Here is a 21638-nt window from a genome sequence, read left to right as displayed (position 1 = left end):
AATACCATATTCTAATGCATATATACAGAATCTAGAAAATAGTACTGAAGAATTTATTTACAGGGCAGCAGTGGAGAAACAGACATAGAGAACAGAGTTATGGACCTGGGGAGAGGGGAGGAGAGGTGAGATGTGTGGATAGAGTAACATGGAAACTTGCATTACCATGTGTAAAATAGATAGCCAACGGGAATTTGCTGTATGGCTCAGTAAACTCAAACAGGGGCTGTGTATCAACCTAGAGGGGTGGGTGGGGAGGGATAAGGGAGGGAGGCTCAAAAGGAAGGGGATATATGTATACCCATGGCTGATTCATGTTGAGGTTTTATCAAAACAAAATTCTGTAAAGCAATTATCCTTCAATTAAAAAATAAACTAATTTAAAAACAAAAAACAATTTAGGTAATAACATTTTTATTCTCCAAAGCCTCCTTCTTATTTAATGATGTCTTTAGTAGTATTGGAGTGTGTATTTATTATTACTAATATTATTTATAAATGAATACCTTCCTGAATCTCTCTAAAGATACTAAGCATAACTTTAAGGATTTTTTTTTATACTCTCTTTTCATCATAGGTCAGTTGTGCTGTTGTGCTGTTTTCATCTTCATTCTCATATCTGGAGAGCTTTGATTGTTGATTCATATTTATAATGAAATTGGCATACACACGGAGGAAACCAGAATTGAAAGAGACACATGTACTCCAATGTTCATTGCAGCACTGTTTATAATAGCCAGGACATGGAAGCAACCTATATGTCCATCTGCAGACGAATGGATAAGAAAGCTTTGGTACATATACACAATGGAGTATTTTTCAGCCATCAAAAAGAATGCATTTGAATCAGTTCTAACGAGGTGGATGAAATTGGAGCCTATTATACAGAGTGAAGTAAGACTGAAAGAAAAATATCAATACAGTATACTAACGCATATATATGGAATTTAGAAAGATGGTAACCTTAACCCTGTATACGAGACTGCAAAAGAGACATAGGTATATAGAACAGTCTTTGGGACTCTGTGGGAGAGGGTGAAGGTGTGATGATTTGGGAGAATGGCATTGTAGCATGTATATTATCATATGTGAAATGAATTATCAGTCCAGGTTCGATGCATGATACAGGATGCTTGGGGCTGGTGCACAGGGATGACCTGGAGGGAGGATATGGGGAAGAGGGAGGTGGGAGGAGGGGTTCAAGAAGGGGAACTCATGTACACCCGGGGCAGATTCATGTCAATGTATGGCAAAACCAAACAATATATTAATGTAAGGTAATTTGCCTCCAATAAAATTAAAAAAAAATTAAAAATGGAAAAAAAAGAAAAAAGAAAAATTCACAGCTTAATGGTGAAGACAGGCATAGCTGGAACCTACCTATCCACCCATCTACTTGACATCTCCACTTGGACATTACACAGGCATTTCAAACTTAAAATGTCAAAACAAACAAATCAACAAACAAACAAAACAACCAAATTTCTATTCCTCTCCTCCTAATCATGTCAGAGTCGCCATTTTACTAAATAATATTATTTCATGACCAAGGCCAGAAAATGGAAGTTCATATCTTTTCTTCGACTCTCAAATTCAATGCACCAGCAACACCTGTTAATTTATCATTAAAGTAGATCTTAAATATACTTAACTTCTCACCGTTGTTTCTGTTCTCCTTCGAACCCAAACAGTTGGATCCACCTGAACTGCTGTAGGAGCCTTCTAGCTCCATCCTTGCAGCAGTCCCATTTACTCACCACAAAGCATCCAAAAGACTTATTTTAAAACTACTAAGTCCGTCTAGTCAAGGCAATGGTTTTTCCCGTGGTCATGTATGGATGTGAGAGTTGGACTGTGAAGAAGGCTGACCGCCGAAGAATTGATGCTTTTGAACTGTGGTGTTGGAGAAGACTCTTGAGAGTCCCTTATACTGCAAGGAGATCCAACCAGTCCATTCTAGAGGAGATCAATCCTGGATGTTCATTGGAGGGACTGATGCTAAAGCTGAAACTGCAATACTTTGGCCACCTCATGCGACGAGTTGACTCACTGGAAAAGACTCTGATGCTGGGAAAGGTTGGGGGCGGGAGGAGAAGGGGACGACGGAGAATGAGATGGCTGGATGGCATCACCGACTCTGTGGACATGAGTTTGAGTGTACTCCGGGAGTTGGTGATGGACAGGGAGGCCTGGCGTGCTGTGATTCATGGGGTCGCGGAGAGTCGGACACGACTGAGCGACTGAACTGAACTGAACTGAACTGAAGAGATCATACCATCTTAACTGAAACCATTTGACACCTTTTAAAAAATCCCAGTGCGTTATCACGTCTCCTAAAGCCCTGCCTGATGTGGCCACCACCAATAGCCTTACTCATCCTCCTGTCATCCACCCTCGTCTTTTCAGCTGTCCTGACATTTAAAATTTTTTTCCAGCCCTTTGTTCCCTGGACATTTATATTTGTCTCATCCCTTATTTTGATTGCTCCTGATCCCTGCTCACCAGCTCTATGTTCCATCTTAGACAGCAGATCTCAGCTAAAATATCATCTCCTCCAAGAATGATTACTGCCCCAATCAAAAACACACACATGCACTATATTTTTATGTAAATAAATCTTTATTTCCTTTATTGTATCAATTCCAATGTATATTTTTATATATTTGCCTGTATATTGTCAGTCTCTTCCATCCAAAGGTCATGTCTAATGGGCAAGTGAAATATTATAAGGGCTTAATATGTATTTTCAATAAATAAGTGAGTGATTTTCATTTTAATTTATCCTATAAACATTTGTAGAGTTGCCCCATGTGTCTGAAACTCTTCGTGGCCCATGGGGACCCAGCAATGAGCAAAACAAAAAATCTCTGACTTCATGGAAATTACATTCTAATTCATGGTAAATGGAATTATTGGATAAAAAATTGATTTGCTCATCCATAAAAGTCCTTTTCACTGCTCCAACTAGCAGTAGGGAGCGGAGATAGATGATAAATACAAAAAGCAAAGTATGTGATACGAGTCAAACAAAGCAGGGAAAGGACGTTTGGAGACTGCATGTGAAGGCAGTATTTTTAACACGGCAGTCAGGAATGACTCCTGAGAGGGTGATATTTGAGGAGACTCAAAGGATGGATGCGGGGAGTCATGCTGGCACCTGTAGGGAGAGCTGTCTAGGCTAAGGACACAGAAAGAGGGGCCTAGAAGTAGAGATGCTCCTCAAATGTCAGTAGCAGCAAGAAACCCAGGACGGCTGACGTGGCATGGATGACCCGAAGAGTTGAAAGGGGAAAGTACAGAAACCTAAAGCTAGTGGACTGAATAAAGAAAGAATTGTGAGCACTTGGGCTTTTACTTTTCAAAACATAGGCGGCCGCGAGAGAATTTTGTGGTGGTACCTAATTATAACAAATCATGGCAGCACAATACATTAATCGTTCTGGGAGCCCAGGGGTATCATCTTAAATCATTCTGGATGGTGCTGGCAGGCCAGAGGCAGCAGAGAGTTCTTGGAGGAAATGGTAGCTGAGATGATGTTCATTTGTCTATCAAGCTCCTACCCATCCTTCCAATCACACCTCAAGTGTGGCCTCCTCATGCCACCACTATATCTTAAATATACTCTGATTTCATTATGCCATGTGTTTATAATCTCCTTTTGGCCATGAGCTTCTTGGTTCTGGAGACCAAGTCACATTCATGTCTGTATATTCAAAACCTGGTGTAGTGTATGGCAAATACTTGATGTCTCTTGGACAGATAGGCATGAGTGGAGATTAGGAAATCAGTGCTTGCTCTTGATGCTTCTGGACTAGCAGATTTTCAAACTAAGTGATTGGGCATCTCATCTAACATATCAATACAGGATTCGATGATACCGCATTATTATCAAACCTGAGAAGAGCACCAGGGTGCTGCCAATAAAAGCACCATATTCACTTTTCTTTCCAGTACTTACCTTTCAGCCTGCCTTCAGCCAAATGGTTCACAGTCACTATCACTGTTGATAGCCATGTCAAAAAAAAGACAAAAATACAGATACTCTTTTCTTGTTAATTTCTTTACCGCTGAAATTGTCAGTAATTTGAAGCTTCGGGACTTCTCTTGTGCTCCAGTGGCTAAGACTCCAAATTCCAAAGCAGGGGGCTCCCAGAGAACTAGATCCCACATGCCTCAACTGTGACCTAGTGCAGCCAAATAGACAAGTGAAGACAAAAAAAAAAAGGCGACTTGAGGCTTCACTTCATCAGTTATAGCAAGCCTTTCCTAGACACGTATTATTTGCAAATATCATTAGTAAAAGTGACTAATTAGGTCAAGCAGCTGAATGCCTTGACTGCATGATGTCACGTGTATGAGGATTATAGATCATTTGCCAAACTGTGTTTTTCATAACATAACTAAACACACGATATTCTTAGACACAACTGTCCAGCTGTCCTAAGTGCTTAACTCTTTTTCTTAAAGTGTAGGTGTTTTGAAGTCATAGGGAATATGACAGTGTAAATCTTCATTCCAGCCTTCTCGATTCATTTTTTTAAATTTAGTCTGTTTCCCTTCGTTCTGTTCATCTCCACATTGAGCTTTAGCATAAGCGAACCTTTCCTCTTCAGAATGTAGAGAAACGTCGAGAAGATCATGCTCTCTACATTTAGCAATTGGGTGAAATAGCAACCCAATACAGAAAGAATAAAATTCTGGTGAAGTGTGTAATTTGTTCACAAAACTATTTATTTGAAGGTCGTTAATTATAAGGGAACATAATTGCAATTTTAATGTTACTAAGTAACCACATGCTAACCATGGAATCATTTCAGTTGAGATAGAATGATAATCCCATACACTCCACCTCCACTGACAACCCTCTGCAGAATGCATTTGGAATCTTTTAAGAGCTCTGTTTAATGCCAGTAATCAAAATGTTCTGCTTTTTCAGTGTGTTAGTTACCACAGTGTGATAAAGTGAATATAGAATTTTACATCTGAAGATCTCTTGAGAATGGTTTCAGAGTGTTAGCTTAGGCTGGATCTTTTCTTGTAAATTATGTGTCACAGAGAGAGCTGTAAAAATGTTTGAAGATAAAATTGCCAAAAGGGATTATGTGATGGAGATAACAGTTAAATATTTGCAGCATGTGACCAGAGATTAACATTCCCCAAGATGGACAGCCCTTTATCTGCTAATCGGGTTTATGGACTTGTATTTTGGATAATTCTGAAAGGACAAATGACATTCTGCATTTACGGGATCATTTTTTAAAAAACTCTCATTTCCTAATGCCTCTGTTATCTTCAGTCGTATGATGAATAGCGTCTACCCATGTCAACAGAGTTGTGATTCAGCAGGATGGGAGAGGGTATAATAACAGTGATAAAAAGTACCAGCCCTGGAGTCTGACGACCTGTGTTGTAGCCAGTCAAGTTCTGTGACATTGGGTTATTCCCTCAGTCTCTCTGAACTCAATTTTCCTCCTCTGCATTTAGTGGAGGGTAATCTCTGTGGCACAGAATCACTGTCATAATTAAAGGTGATTTGCATTCACAAAATCTGACACCTGAGTAAGAGTGGGCTTAGTGGAAAGAGCCCTCCAGTGCGCATGAGAGTGGAGAGTAGACCTGTGCTCCCAGGGGGTTTCTGAATGAGCAGACTTTTACACTGAGTGCCTGGGCATCCTGTCTAATGGATTGGTATATGATTCGGTGACCCTGCATTATCTTTGACACCTAAACAGAGCATGAGATTGTTGTGAGCCCAAACAGGATATCTGCTTACTTGCTTCCTAGTAGTTGCTTTCCACCCTGCCTGCTGCTATATGATTTCCTAGATAGAACAACAGGGAAGGTAAATTGTGTGTTGTACTGGTGAATGTGTAACAAATGGATTTCTGGGAGAAAAATGCGGAGGGAACTCAGTTTGTAACATTATGAGTACTTGAGAAAAAATGTGCACCAAAATGGGCCTCTGTAAACTGGCATGAGGCTGGCACAGCACTTCACTGATTATGGGGAATTATTTTTTCCTTTGTGTATGGAAGGCTTCACTGCTACCAGATTTATGGGATGAAAAGTTAGAATGTAAAAAGAATCACATAGTGTTTCCTATGTGCCCAGCGTGTAAGGTGTTGTGCAAGCACTAGCCCATCCAATCCTCCCCAAACCCTGTAAAGTGGGCGTTTTTATGCCTTTTAGAGATAAGAGAATGGAGGTTAAGATATATTCTAAGTGCCAATGAAAAAGTGCGACCTAGAAGTGCCCCTTCGATTCTGTCCTAATGTATCAGCTGCTGCCTCAGTCACAGTGTGTGCTAGTATTCAAGACGAACACGGGTAGAGTTGCCCTCCTCACTCAGAGAGAGGAAAAGGAAAAAAAAAAATAGAATTAGAGGTCAGGTTTCTGGAAAGTCATGATTATTGCGTAGTAGACCTAATTCTGGGTGGGCTTCCCTGGTGGCTCAGCTGGTAAAGAATCCGCCTGCAGCGCGGAAGACCTCGGTTCAGTCCCTGGGTCGGGAAGATCCCCTGGAGGAAGGCATGGCGACCCACTCCAGTATTCTGGCCTGGAGAATTCCATGGACAAAGGAGCCTGGCAGGCTACAGTTCATGGGGTCGCAGAGTCAGACATGACTGTGTGACTTTCACTTTCACTTCAGACCTAATTCTGGGATAGACACACTGCTTAAACTACTATCCTGCTTCATCACTTCCTTCATCCTTGTTTTTACTCTGATTTCTACTGAGACCCACCTACCTACATGCATTCTTATTTTCTTCTTATGTGGTGTTCTAGAGCCTGGAGAATTTTAAATAGTCAACTTGTACTGACACACGGACATCATCTGGGGTAACAGATTACTGTTATTTAATAGAAGCTCAGTCATAATGTATATGGACAATGAGGAAGTGACCCAATATTTAATGCTGGGTTGTGTGTGAATGTGTGTGTGTGCGTGCACATGTGCTAAGTCACTCTGTCGTGTCCGACTCTGTGACCTTATGGACTGTAGCCCACCAGGCTCCTCTGTCCATGAGACTCTCCAGGCAAGAGTACTGGAGTGGGTTGCCACGCCCTCCTCCAGGGGAATCTTCCTGACTCAGGGATCAAACCAACATCTCTTGATCTCTTACATCTCCTGCAGTGGCAAGTGGGTTCTTTACCACTAGTGCCATTTGGGAAGTCCCACCGTTTACAGGATCCTAAAGACTCAAGGATGATTCTAATGAGCAAATCATTTGAACTAAGTCTATTACATTGAGTTTAATTTGAAGATAGTTCCAAATTATTATTAAAGGATGGTTGCTGCTGCTGCTGCTAAGTCATTTCAGTCGTGTCCGACTCTGTGTGACCCCACTGACGGCAGCCCACTAGGCTCACCCGTCCCTGGGATTCTCCAGGCAAGAACACTGGAGTGGGTTTCCATTTCCTTCTCCAATGTGTGAAAGTGAAAAGTGAAAGTGAAGTCGCTCAGTTGTGTCCGACTCTTAGCGACCCCGTGGACTGCAGCCTACCAGGCTCCTCCGTCCATGGGATTTTCCAGGCAAGAGTCCTAGAGTGGCTTGCCATTGCCTTCTCCGAAAAGGATGGTTAAACTTCATTAAATCTAACAGACAGCATCCATATCTTAACTACATGTAAAGATGCCCTCACTGTAATGTGGAAAGTGTGCAAACAAACATGATATTTAGAAAATAATCTGTGCACGAGTCAGCATCGTGATTTAGAGCCGGTCTCTGGAGTCGGAAAGACTTTAGCTTCAGTCTCTGCTCTGCCACAGTCAAGCATGGTGATCCCAGGCAAATATATTCAAACCTCAATTGTCATCTGCAAAATGAAAACAATATTAATTTTTAACTAATAAGTTTGTTTCAGAGATTAAAAACCAACAAGTTCTGCCAAAGGCTCCGTACTTGGCCTGGCCTGCTTAGTGAGTGGCCCATGAGTGTGCGCTGCCAGTATCACCACTGATGTTTCCTTGGAAGCTGTTGGGACCAAAATTGGTCAGTCTTGAATCATCTGAATTGACATTTTAATTATTTGGGCATTATGGTAATAAAGACAATTTCTCCCCATAACATAGGGAAAGCTAACATTTTCCAGTACCCAGAGCATAGTGAAGTGCAGCCGCATTTATCATGAAACCAATCTTGAATGACCCAATGCATTTAAAATCACAGGGGAGTGTCTGGCACAGAATACGTGTCATTACCATTATGTTGCTATTACTGCTGCTACCACCGTTACCACTAGGGCTGCAAGTATTGGGCTTCCCAAGTGGCTCAGTGGCAAAGAATCTCCCTGTCAGTGCAAGAGACACAATAGATGTGGGTTCGATCCCGGGCTTGGGAACACCCCCTGGAGGAGGAAATGGCACTCTACTCCAGTATTCTTGACTGGAGAATCTTGTGCACAGAGGAGCCTGGTAGGCTACAGTCCATCGTGTTGCCAAAAGTCATACACAACTGAGCACACATGTACTGCAAGTATTATTGATGTTTTCTTATTAAAAAATACCAGTTTCTTCTTAGTTTGGGGGGAAAATTAGACCTAGTAATACATTTAATAAATATCATGTGATATAAGCAGAAAATATGTAAAACATCTAAGCAAATAAAATTATAATTTTGTAGATCATGATATTTTGTCAGGGCATAAAAGCAAAATTTTTATCCAAGAGAGAAAGCATACGAAGAAGACTTAGAAATGACGTCTGTAAATCCAGTACCGTGTCAATGTGATTCTCAGGCTTCTGCTGTCTTGGAGCAATGTCGTTGGCAGCTAGGAGTGTCTCTAATTCCTTCACACAGCATGGGATCTCAGCTCTGTTGACCTGTCAGTTTCAACAGGTGTCAATGAGCGAAGAGGAGATTAGACCCAGGATCCTGTTTCCCCTGTGAGGCAGAATGTCATGCCTGGGTTCTGGTATGCTCAGCACCTTGAAGGCTTCTTTCTGTGTTCACACTTAGCAGGAATCCAGGGACCCTTCTGAAAGTCACTGGGCAGCAGAACATGCTCACTATTTGCCTGACAAATGGGCCAAGTTGGAAGCAACCAGGGGACCATCTGTGAGAATCAGTGTACTTATGATGGCTGGAATCACAGCCAGGAAAATCCAACCTGCTTGGAAATTCCAAGGGATATATACCCTTACTTCACTTAACTGTACATTCAGCATGCTATCTGTGTGTAGAAGTATGAATAGAGTGGTTTGAGTTCTGCATGCATCTGTGAACAAATGACCTGTGAGCCTATACAGTGCTGGGTGCTCAGTTGGGTCCAATTCTTTGTGACTGCATTGACTGTAGCCCCTCAGGCTCCTCTGTCCATGGCATTTCCCAGGCATGAATACTGGAGCAGATTGCCATTTCCTACTCCAGATCTTCCCAACCCAGGGATCAAACCCGCATCTCTTGTGTCCTTGCCATTGGCAGGAGGATTCTTTACCACTGCACCGCTTGGGAAGCCCTGCCTACACAGTAAGTACTCATATATATCTTGTGTCATTCATCTCTGTTTATGGAGTGTTTTCAGTTTTCTGCTGCCAATGTTCAGAACCCATTCGGGGATTCTTTGGCATAAGATGCAAATGGTGCTGATAATCAGAGAGACATATCTTAAAAATGTTGAATCTTTTCTTCTCCTCATGCTTCCTTTCTTAACCACCCCTACCCCCAACATATTCTTCAAAATAAGCCTTGCACAAAAGGCTTAGAAATATAGAAAATAATAGCTTGATTGCTTCTCTGCTATCCCATTAATTTGTTTTTTCAGATCTTCATGACATACACAACTCTTAGAAATAACAGGATCAGCCTAAAGTGATTTTTCAAGAAGTTCTAAGATTTCCTAGTGAAAAACAAAAAACTCCAGGTTTTAATGACTGCAGAAATGAGATGTGTGAATAGCTCAAAGAATGATGTAAATGTTTCTCACTCTTGAGATTTGCTCCCAGCAGTAATGGCAGTTTACTTTTGAGAGCTTGCCAGGTTTTCTGTGTCTCTAAGAACTGATCTGGGGTATATTTATACCTCCTAAATATATAGATATTCTGAAAATTCATGCATATTGGATATTGGATAGCACTGATGGACATTATGTATGTATCTGAATATATTACCTGAATTCACTCTAAAATAGATTCAGTGCCATTTGCGTCCCCATGTTCCAGATGAGCAAATCGACACACAGAGCAGTTAAGACAACTTCCCAGTATGATATGACTGAAAAACAGTTTGCTCAATGCTATCTAGATAGACTAAGAAAAGGAGTCTAAAGTCATGATTAGTCTAAACCATGCTAACAGCCATCTGTAGTGGTAGTTTAAGAATTCTAGAACACTTAGTACTTTTACTAGTGTTTTGGAAATTTTCAAAGATGGAAATAGTAGAGGAAGCCCTTTATTAGAAAAAGCCACACACTATAGTGGAGAATCAGCCTAGCATGATATTTAAGAACATTCCAGCAAGCAAGATGAGTGCTAAAATATTACCACACAGTTAACTGTTATAAATGCTATGAAGAAAACACAGCATGCCATGAGAGTCTATTTAAATAAGACTTTCCTGATCTCCCTTATTTCTGCAGGAAAGGATTCTGCAGAAAAATTGAAACCTGGAGAAAGGGTGAGACTTTGCTAGAGAAAAAAAGGAGGAGGGAGGACATTCCAGGTCATAGGGAGCAGCAGCTCATTTTCCAGGAAATGAAAATGCCAGGGTGACTAGAAATGGACAGCAAGAGGCAGAAGCACTGTAGGACTAGCCTAGAACGAGGGGATGAGGGCCATGACTAGGGCGGCCCTGATGCCCCAGGAGAGGGAGAAGAGGAAAAGAGACGTCGTGGAGTTGATACTTCTGGAGAGCGTTGACCTGTAGAGTGAAGAAGGTTGATGCAAAGCGGTGGAAGATGAGTTGTGGCAAATGAGATGTGGCTTTTGATTTTTGTTGACTAAGCACCAAATAAAGAAAGTTTGTAACTGCAATATACAAGTTAGGAGGAGGAGAAGTTTCAAGGGTGAAGAACCATTTCCAGAGCTATATCTGTGCGTGGGCAAGAAGGTGAGATATTAATTTCTTGAATTCTGAAATTAGAAAGTTCTGATGTCATTTCCTCTTTCTTCTAAAAGAGCACAGAACAAAATGCTGTTATTGAAACCTTCAGATAATTGGGGGTTTTCTAAATAGCAGGAGAGTTGAACACCAGTCCAACTCAAAGCTGTTCTGTTTCCTTAGCCCCTGTGGCAGTGTGAACCCTTATCCCCAGCTCACTCTGAACAATTTAAGACACCATAGAACAAAACACGATACGCTTATTTTCTTCAGAGCAAATACACTGTGGCTAGATTCAGCCAGATGAGGTTGAAGGAATCTCAACTTGTCTTCTACTCCCAAATACCTGTGAAAGGCTAAAATATCCTTGGAGGGCGCATTTTCAGCCCCAGCATCTTAGATAGACACTTCTCCTTGTCTCTAGGATGCAGTTGGAAACAGTAGATGGAACACAACTTGAAATTGAACACCTCCATTTGAATACCCTGTCCACCACTTTCTGACTAGGATGGTTCCTTCAGTGACTCTCTGAGCATTAAATTCTTCACCCATCAAGGATTCTGGTGAGAATTAAACTCCATAAATTCTGCAAGTTATTTATTATACAAAACACAGCCCTGGTTTAAATAGAGTAGGCCTTCAATAAATGGTAGCTCAATTTATTTAACCCAGAAGAGCAGCAGGCAAGATCTTGCCTCACTAGAGAGCAGTGAATGCGTTATATAAAATATATTTAAACTTCATGAAAGCTAAGTGAAAATATCCTAAATGACACATGATTTGAAACATATCCTTTCCCCATTTTAACAGAGAAACATCTCTATTTAAAAGCTTTGACTCTGTTGAGCCTCTCAATTTTATCTTTATTTTTGTTGCATTAATACCTGGTATGTATTAGATGCTTTCTGTTCTTTATGATTATGCTGTTTGTCTTGCTAACTTCTTAAACTGGCTCTATACTTGTATATTCATTGCTTTTCCTTTTTATGTAAAGTCTACTACGTTTAAGGCCTCAGTGGATAATGTTTTCCATATCACATAGGTTTTGAGACTTTGTATTTCTGTTATCTTTCTGATATGATGTTGTTTTTAAATGCCATGTACTTAGTAAGTGATATAAACACATTGTATATTTCAGTTAATTAAAATTTAATAAAAAAAAGAAACAGGAAAAAAAAAATTTTTTTCCAGAGTGGCTAAAAAAATATATATATATCCAATTGACTAAGAACAGAACATTGAATTGATCATACTTAGGTTCTATGGGTCATAGTCTCTTCGCTTATATAAGAAACAAGATGTCTAGCAGAACCACATGTATAATTTTACACTTTCTAAGGAAAATATTAGTAAAAGGGAAAAATTTAATATTATATTTAATATACCCAAAATATTATCATTTCAACATGTAGTCAATATAAAAATTATCAAGTTATTTTGCTTTCTCTTTTTTGGTACTAAGTCTCCAAGTCATGAGTGTGTTTTACACTTTCAGCACATCTTAATTCAAACCACCAGTGACACGCCTAGTGGCTACCATTCTGAACAGCTCAGGACTAGATTATCTCTAAAAATCTCTCATTCTGTGGTATTAACTACATATGTAGCCATGTAAAAAAATATTATTACTGAATATTATTTTTCACAAGCACATGGGTTTACCATGGTGCAAGGGATGAAATTCTGATTTCACTGAGTTAAAAATGAGAAAAGGACATTTAAATTGCTTAGCAACTGCTGAGTGGCAATATGGTCATATCTGTCCAGGAATCCATTCTGAGGCTAAGTGACAAATGTCCCTCTGTTATTCTTTTTAGAACTGAATACATTATAAAATGATTATATTTAAATTAACAGTCTGCCAGATTCTACTAATACATATGTTGTAAATGATTTAAATCATTAGATGCCCCAGAACTGTAACCCTTATCAATTTCTGTCAAGAATACATTCTTTGCTAGAAGCATATTCTTGTTACTCCTTTCATGTGATAAAATTCTGTTCAGCTTTAGTGACACAAACTATCAATCACCAAGTAATAAAACAAATCCATAACCAAGACTACACAATCTCTGATTTCCATGTTAACACAGAAACTATTTGGAATTTTCACCCATTAGTTAAAAGCGAGGAATTTTTTTCAATAGATTTCCTTATGAATAGACTTTGTTTCAGAATTTTTATATTTATAGAAAAAAAGTGAGTTAATGGTAAAATTTCTTATTACCATCTAAATACACAATTTCCTCTCTGAACATCTTTAAATAATACATTAATTTTAAATTAATATGGTATATTTATTTAATTGGAACATAGATACATCACTATTAAGTAAAGTCCATATATTAAGATTTCCTTGGTTTTTGCCGAATGTCCTTTTACCGGTCTCAGATTCCACCCAGGATACCACATTACATTTAGTCATCCTGTCTTCTTAGGCTTTTCACGTCTGTGGTGGTTTCTCAAAACTTTCCTTGTTTTTGATGACTTTGAGAATTTCAATAAGTATTGGTCAAGTCTTTTGTAAAATATTCCCAAATTGAGATCTGACTGATGTTTTTCTCATGGTTAACTGGGGTTATAGATTTTTGGAACATAGAACATGGAAGCAAAGTGCCTTTTTAATCACATCACATGAAGGATGCAAACTGTCAACACGATTCAATTTATGACTCTTGATCTGGACCCTGGTCACCTGGCTGAAGGATTGTTTATCAGGTTACCCTACTGTAAAGTTATGGTCCCCTCCCCGACTTCCACACTTTACCCTTTGGGGGAAAATGTCACTATGCATACTCTTACTTAAAGATTGTAGAGTTTTGCTCCCCCACCTTTATGATGGAATACTTAACATAATTTATTTGGAATTATTCTACAGAGGAGATTTGTTGGTACTTATTATTCAATTATTTACTTATACTGTATCATTATGAATTTGTGACTGTTTATACTTTAGATTATAATAATACATTTTTTAAAAATTCAGATTGTCTTACTTTGTCCGTTGGGAGTCCTTTCAGTTGGAAGGCAACTGAAACTGCCCCTTTGATATATCCCCATCAATTTGTGTCTATGTGTGTGTCTATGTGTGTGTCATAATTTCCTTACTTTATGATGATACTATAGGATGCTCCAGGCTCATCTTTAAATATTTTCTGCACTGAGAATCAGCCATGTTTCCAAGCAACCCTTGTTACTTTTCATGGAGAATGGTAATCACCTTGCTGATCTATATAATCTCAGCCCAACAGTAAGAAATCTGGCTTCCATGATCTGCTATCCATTTACTTTATTCTTCAGTTGAGGAATACTTCTATATCACTATGATCATACTTGTCATATCCCCACAGTAAACTACTTCACTGACCATAGCACAGTACTTCTGTGTCATTCCTTTTGCTTTATTCAGTTCAGTTCAGTAGCTCAGTAGTGACCGATTCTTTGTGAACCCATGAACTGCAGCATGCCAGGCTTCCCTGTCCATCACCAACTCCCGGAGCTTGCTCAGACTCACATCAATTAAGTCGGTGATGCCATCCAACCATCTCATCCTCTGTCATCCCTTTCTCCTCCTGCCTTCAATCTTTCCCAGCATCAGGGTCTTTTCCAATGAGTCAGTTCTTCACATCAGGTGGCCAAAGTATTGGAGTTTCAGCTTCAGCATCAGACCTTCCAGTGAATATTCAGGACTGATTTCCTTTAGGATGGACAGGTTGGCTCTCCTTGCAGTCCAAGGGACTCTCAAGAGTCTTCCCTAACACCACAGTTCAAAAGAATTAATTCTTCAGCACTCAGCTTTCTTTATAGTTCAACTGTCACATCCATACGTGACTACTGGAAAAACCATAGTTTTGACTAGATGGACCTTTGTTGGCAAAATAATGTCTCTGCTTTTTAATATGCTGTCTAGATTGGTCATAGCTTTTCTTCCAAGGAGCAAGCATCTTTTTAATTTCATGGATGCAGTCACTATCAGCAGTGATTTTGCAGCCCCCCAAAATAAAGTCTGTCACTGTTTCCATTGTTTCCCTATCTATTTACCATGAAGTGATGGTCAATAAAGCAGAAGTAGATGTTTTTCTGGAACTCTCTTGGTTTTTCAACGATCCGATGGATGTTGGCAATTGGATCTCTCATTCCTCTGCCTTTTCTAAATCCAGCTTGAACATCTGGAAGTTCGTAGTTCATGTTCTGTTGAAGTCTGGCTTGGAGAATTTTGAGCATTACTTTGTTAGTGTGTATGATGAGTGCAATTGTGCAGTACTTTAAACATTCTTTGGCATTGCCTTTCTTTGGGATTGTAATGAAAACTGACCTTTTCCAGTCCTGTGGCCACTGCTGAGTTTTCCAAATTTGCTGGCATATTGAGTGCAGCACTTTCACAGCATCATCTTTTAGGATTTGGAATAGCTCAACTGGAATTCCATTGCCTCCACTAGGTTTGTTCGTAGTGATGCTTCCTAAGGCCCACTTGACTTTGCATTCCAGCATGTCTGGCTTTAGGTGAGTGATCACACCATTGTAGTTATCTGGGTCATGATCTTTCATACAGAGGCTAAAAGCAAAGGGACACAAAAATATTCCATGTAAATGGTAAGCAAAATTGAGCAGAGTTGGCTATACTTACATCAGATATAATAGGCTTTAAGTGAAAAGCTATCACAAGAGATAGAGAAGTGTCTGCAATAACAAATTTTTTCTTTATTCTTAAATAACAAAATTAACAATAACAAAATTTCATAACAAATAAATTTATAAATAAAACAAATTTATAAATTTACAAATAAAAACAAATAACAAAATTGAAATAACAAAAGGGTCAATTAATCAGGAAAATATAACAACTATACTTAATAACAACTTTTATAAGTTTTTTCTGCATCAATTAATGTGATGACATGATTTTTCTTCCTTAGCCGATTGATGTGATGAAATATAGCAGCCTTGCATACATGAAATCATCTGGCTGGGTAACTTCTAGAGGGAATGTTATTAATTATTGATTCAGTTTCCTAAGTAGTCATAAACCTATTCAGAAATACATCCCCTTCTATAAACTTCTGTGAATTTTGGTTGTTTGTATCTTTCAAGGAGCTGGTTCTGTTCCCTTTGGTATCAGATTTGTGGGCACACAGGTGTTCATAATATTCCTTAATTACCTTTTAATATCTGTGGCATCAGCAGTTATCATCCCTGTTTCATTCCTGATGTTAGTAAGATATGTCTTTATCTTTTATTGGTTAGCTTGAATACTTGTTTATAATTTTTATAGTCTTTTCTAAGAATCAGATTTTGGTTTGTTTTCTCTAGTGAGTCTTGCTTTCAACTTCACTGAAATGTGCAAAACATTTATTACCTCTTTTCTTCTCCTTTCTTTAGATTTAAATTCTCGTCTTTCTTTGGTATCTGAAGGTAACAGTTTAGACTATTGATTTTAAATAGTTCTTCTTTTCTAGTATGTGCATTCAATGCTATTAACGCTACTCTAATGCTGCCTACTACAAATTTTACTGTTTCATTTTCATTTTAAAAAGTTACTTCCCTAAGACATCTTCTTGGACATATGTATGGGAAACATTGAATGCTGTATTCTACAATGTACCTGTTCTCTTGGAAAGAGTTTTATTGTCTTACCTTTTCACTGTCAAGAAATGGGATACCAGTTTAGGGGCCTATGGTTTCAATGAGAAATAGAAAGTGAATACAAATGGGATTTTCTCATTAAAAATATTAAAGAGGGTATTTTGCTTATGGAATCACAGTTATACTGATTGTACATTTACTATAAAAAACTTTAATTTCTAAATTTCAAAAAATATATAGCATTAAAAAAATAAATTGGATAAGTGACCCAATCAAAAAATGGGCCAAAGAACGAAACAGACATTTCTCCAAAGAAGACATAAAGATGGCTAATAAACACATGAAAAAATGCTCAACATCCCTCATCATCAGAGAAATGCAAATCAAAACCACAATGAGATACCATTTCACACCAGTCAGAATGGCTGCTATCCAAAAGTCTACATGCAACAAATGCTGGAGAGGATGTGGAGAGGAAGGAACCCTCTTACACTGTTGGTGGGAATGCAAACTAGTACAGCCGCTATGGAGAACAGTGTGGAGATTCCTCAGAAAACTGGAAATAGAACTGCCATATGATCCAGCGATCGCACTCCTGGGCATACACACCGAGGAAACCAGAATTGAAAGAGACACATGTACTCCAATGTTCATTGCAGCACTGTTTATAATAGCCAGGACATGGAAGCAACCTAGATGTCCATCTGCAGATGAATGGATAAGAAAGCTTTGGTACATATACACAATGGAGTATTTCTCAGCTATCAAAAAGAATGCATTTGAATCAGTTTTAATGAGGTGGATGAAATTGGAGCCAATTATACAGAGTGAAGTAAGCCAGAAAGAAGAACATCAATACCGTATATTAATGCATATATATGGAATTTAGAAAAATGGTAACCTGAACCCTGTATAAGAGACTGCAAAAGAGACATAGGCATTTAGAACAGTCTTTGGGACTCTGTGGGAGAGGGTGAAGGTGGAATGATTGGGGAGAATGGAATTGTAGCATGTATATTATCATAAGTGACCAGTCCAGGTTCGACGCATAAATTTTCCTCTGTTCATTTCTTTGCATTTGTGCTTTTTTAATAAAATTCTTTTTTAGAAATAAAAAAAAATAAATAAAATAAAAATAAATAAATAAATAAATAAATTGGATAATCTCTAAACCTGAAAATTCCAGGGAAACTATAGGTTCTAACACATATGATTAGCAAAGTTTGCATTTTTCTGGCTAGGTTTCTTTACTTAATTATCATTTAAAATTTTTTATTATGGCAACAGCAACAATCATTCTTCATTCTCAAATACTGACATGCTAAATATATTTTTTTTCTTGAAATTAGCATTGATATGTGAATGTATATAAAATGGTTATTTTAACCATAATAGAAACTCTCTTTGGCTATAAAAAGAAATCTGGAATTTTGAAAACTTATTTTAAAATGCATATAATAAAAACATTTATCTCAAAGAGTTTTTTGAGATTTAGAGAAAAAGCAGGTGTCTGTTGGGACATACTGAAGAGGCCAAAGAGGAGTGGCTGGAATCTGAAGATTATCAAATTCACAGCAAAGGCTAGAAGCAAAGGAAGTCATAATGGTCAACATTTATTGAATGATTACTGTATACCAGGGTCTCAGCAATGGGTCATTTCCTATTCTCAAACAACTCTTTGAGATAAACAGTATTCTTATATTCATTTTACAGATGAAGGAACTAAGACACAGAGAGGCTAAAAATATTTCCCAAAGTCACATAGGTAGTAAAGGGAGAAACCAAAATTTGTTTAACCTAAGCTAATGCCAGAGACTGAGCATTTGATCATTTGTCTCCACAGAAAACAGGATCCAAGGTTAACTGAAATGCTAGAACCAAGGAAGCAGTCTAGAACAAGTGTTCATAGAGGAGGGTATGTCAGAAATGAGAAAGTCAAATCTCAGTGGTTAATTAGAACTTAGGAACACATTAATTCAGAAAATAGAGAATAAAGCAAGGCGGAAACACAGTCAGAAAGCTATTTTCTGTACCAGATGGAAGCAACTAAAGAAGCTTCTCAGTCAGGGTCTGGCTATCCCTGGCCACATTAACGATAATTCCTCATCTTACCATACCAGAGATGTCCCAAATACATTTCACAATGAAAACCGATTGTACCAACTTTTGAATATCAAATAAGTATTAAATAATATTAATACACGATTATTAATACTTTAGGTATGATTATTATTTTGTGAAATATAGATTTTTTAAATATAAAAAATGCTGCTGTGTTGCAGGTAAAATGACTTGATGTCAAGGATTCACTTTAAAATACTAGAACATAAGAGATAGTTTAGGCAGGACAAGATGATTGGCAAAATTCTGAAGAGTAATGAAGCCAGTGGTGGATAAATGGGGATTCATTATGTGATCCTGTCTTTCTCGGAGTATGTCTGAAACTTTCTACAAGTAAAAAGTTAAAAAGAAAAGTGGTTTCATTTCAAGATTTTATGCTTACTGGTGATGGAGTTGGGTAATTTTATCTCAAACAGTAGGTGTCTGTTCAACAGATTTCAATTCACCTAGGTAACTTGAAGTCTTATTTAACATATATTAAAACCCATTAAGCATATCAATTATTAGAGCTAAGAATACCTATTTTTGATCAAGGCTAGAAAAATACAATTACTTTTATGATATTTGAATATTTCAAGGTCAAATTATACAAAATTTTTTGTAGCAAGACTAAAGAGGGAAAGGAAAATTTTTGAAAAGTATCATTTCCCTCAAATATCTGCTTCTAATAGTAGTGGAAAACCAAAGTAAGGAGAATATAATCTTTCAAATCACTTAATTCAAGGAAGTTTCTCTTCAAGCTTATTTCTCAAAATGAACTTGATTTTATTCTGAATTTAAATCTATTCCTAAATGTTATTGTTCCTTGCTCTTAGACCACTGATTTGGTATCATTAGGTACTTATCTACTTACAGTTTTCCATTTTGGTCTCATTAGCAGATGAAGATCTCTCTGCTGCTTCTCCATTTTGAAGTGTTTTCTTAAGTTCTGTTGCCTTCCCCGGGGACCAGAGCTCATTGTCACTGGCTTTTCCTTTAGACTGGATTCTGGGTTGTGGAGTATCTGCAAAGGAAAAGAGAAGTTGAGAGAAATGTGATATGATTATGAGAAAGGAGAGGAAAGGAAATAAATAAAGGTTACAAGTCTTTTTAAAACAGGATCGTTTGGGAGATTCAGTCAGTTGAAGTCGCTTGGCTCCTGTTGCCATCTTTCCCACAAAGGTTGGGGTGTTTATAGGTAATGGCAGGTCCTGGGTCAACTGAATATTATCAGGCCCTATGGTTTACCCATCAACCACTTCCTCTAGACTTGTTAAGAGTGATTTCCTCTTGAATGCGTCAATCTGTTCTCAGCATGGGAGGAAATCAGCTAAATAATAAATCCAGGGTTGAGGGTAGATGCTGGAAACTCTGCCCAGAGCTTGACTGTAGCAGTCCTTTGCCACTGGTATTACTGCCAATGCAGGAGATGCAGGTACAATCCCTGGGTCAGGAAAAGCCTCTGGAGTGGGAAATGGCAACCCCACTCTAGTATTCTTGCCTGGGAAGTCCCATTGACAGAGGAGCCTGGCAGGCTACAGTCCACGGGGTTGCAAAGAGTTGGACTGAACAACTGAGCACAGCACTCCTAGGGCTGTGTTACTCCTAGGGCTATGTCAGAAGTATGTGAGGCACCATCCTTGGTGTTGGGAATATAAAGAGGTATCTGAGTTTGCCATCTTCTTGGGAACACAGGGCTGCCACAGAGAAAAACCTTGGAAAGGTTTATATAACAGGATATATAACATGGTAAAGATCCAATTGAATTATTCAGACTGAGAATGCTATAGGAATTCAGTGGAGAGTCAGGGAATTTCAAGAGATCTGAGTGGTTAGAGAAGCAAAATCAGGGCTTTGGGGCCTATAGACCAGGATATAAAATCTGGCTTTGCCACTTCTTGACCATGTGACCTTGTGAAAATCACTTAAACACTCTGTGATACATTGATTTTTTTTTTTAATCAGCACAAAAGTCTAGTAATACTTATACTATCTGGTGTTAGTAAAAGTAAATTGCTGTTATAGAGCCAAGCATGTAGTTTGTATTCGGTCAGTGGGAGCCAGCATTATTAACCAAGGTACTCTAGTGGGCTTGCTTATTCTAAATGGGCCCATAGACATGAGACTGTTCTGAAGTAGTAAGAAGTTACCCTGTCCTAAAAACTAAGATCATGGCCTCTAGTCCCACCACTTCATGCCAAATAGATGGGGAGACAATGGAAACAGTAGCAGGTTTTATTTTCTTGGGCTCCAAAATCCCTACAGATGGTGAATGCAGTCATGAAATGAAAAAACACTTGCTTCTTGGAAGAAAAACTACGACAAACCTGGACAGCACATTCAAAAGCAGAGATATTGCTTTGCTGACAAAGGTCTGTCTAGTCAAAGCTATAGTTTTTTCCAGTAGTCATGTACCGATGTGAGAGATGGACCATAAAGAAGGCTGAGCACTGAAGAATTGATGCTTTTGAACTGTGGTGCTGGAGAAGACTCTTGAGAGTCCCTTGGACTGCAAGTAGATCCAACTGGTCAATCCTAAAGGAAATCAACCCTGAATATTCATTGGAAGGACTGATGCTGAAGCTCCAATACTTGGGCCACTTGATGTGAAGAGCTGACTCACTGGAAAAGACCCTGATGTTGGGAAAGATTGAAGGCAGGAGAAGAGGGCAACAGAGGATGAGATGGTTGGATGGTATCATCAATCCAATGGATGCGAGTTTGAGTAAACTCCAGGAGATGGTGAAGGATAAGGAAGCCTGGTGTGCTGCAGTCCATGGGGTCTCAGGGAGTCAGACATGACTTAGCGACTGAACAACAGCAACCTTGTCCTAAAACCCAATGGCTGTCAGATGCTCACACTTTTAAAATTTTCCCAGACGCTAATTTTGAGATTCTAGAAAGTGTCTCTGATAT

General features: G+C 38.6%; 1 protein-coding gene and 1 long non-coding RNA gene across 3 annotated transcripts in view; one reads left to right on the top strand and one right to left on the bottom strand.

The window, feature by feature from the left end:
- The window catches only part of GRM5 (glutamate metabotropic receptor 5), a 660867-nt gene that overhangs the window by 322762 nt on the left and 316467 nt on the right, over window positions 1-21638 (top strand). The gene's annotated exons all lie outside the window — the stretch shown is intronic.
- LOC148773898 (uncharacterized) overlaps window positions 4671-21638 on the bottom strand; it is a 66854-nt gene continuing 49886 nt past the window's right edge. The window contains exons 3-4 of the long non-coding RNA XR_016036336.1: window positions 19597-19746; window positions 4671-7818 (exon numbers count right to left, since the gene is read on the bottom strand). This is a non-coding gene — a long non-coding RNA (uncharacterized LOC148773898). The remainder of the gene's footprint in view (window positions 7819-19596; window positions 19747-21638) is intronic.

This window comes from Moschus berezovskii, chromosome 25 (genome assembly GCF_049115385.1).
Source record: "Moschus berezovskii isolate FMDL1 chromosome 25, NW_MosBer_1.0, whole genome shotgun sequence".
NCBI lineage: Eukaryota > Metazoa > Chordata > Mammalia > Artiodactyla > Moschidae > Moschus > Moschus berezovskii.
Note: the sequence above shows the minus strand (reverse complement) of the source record. Positions and strands in the feature narration are given on the sequence as shown.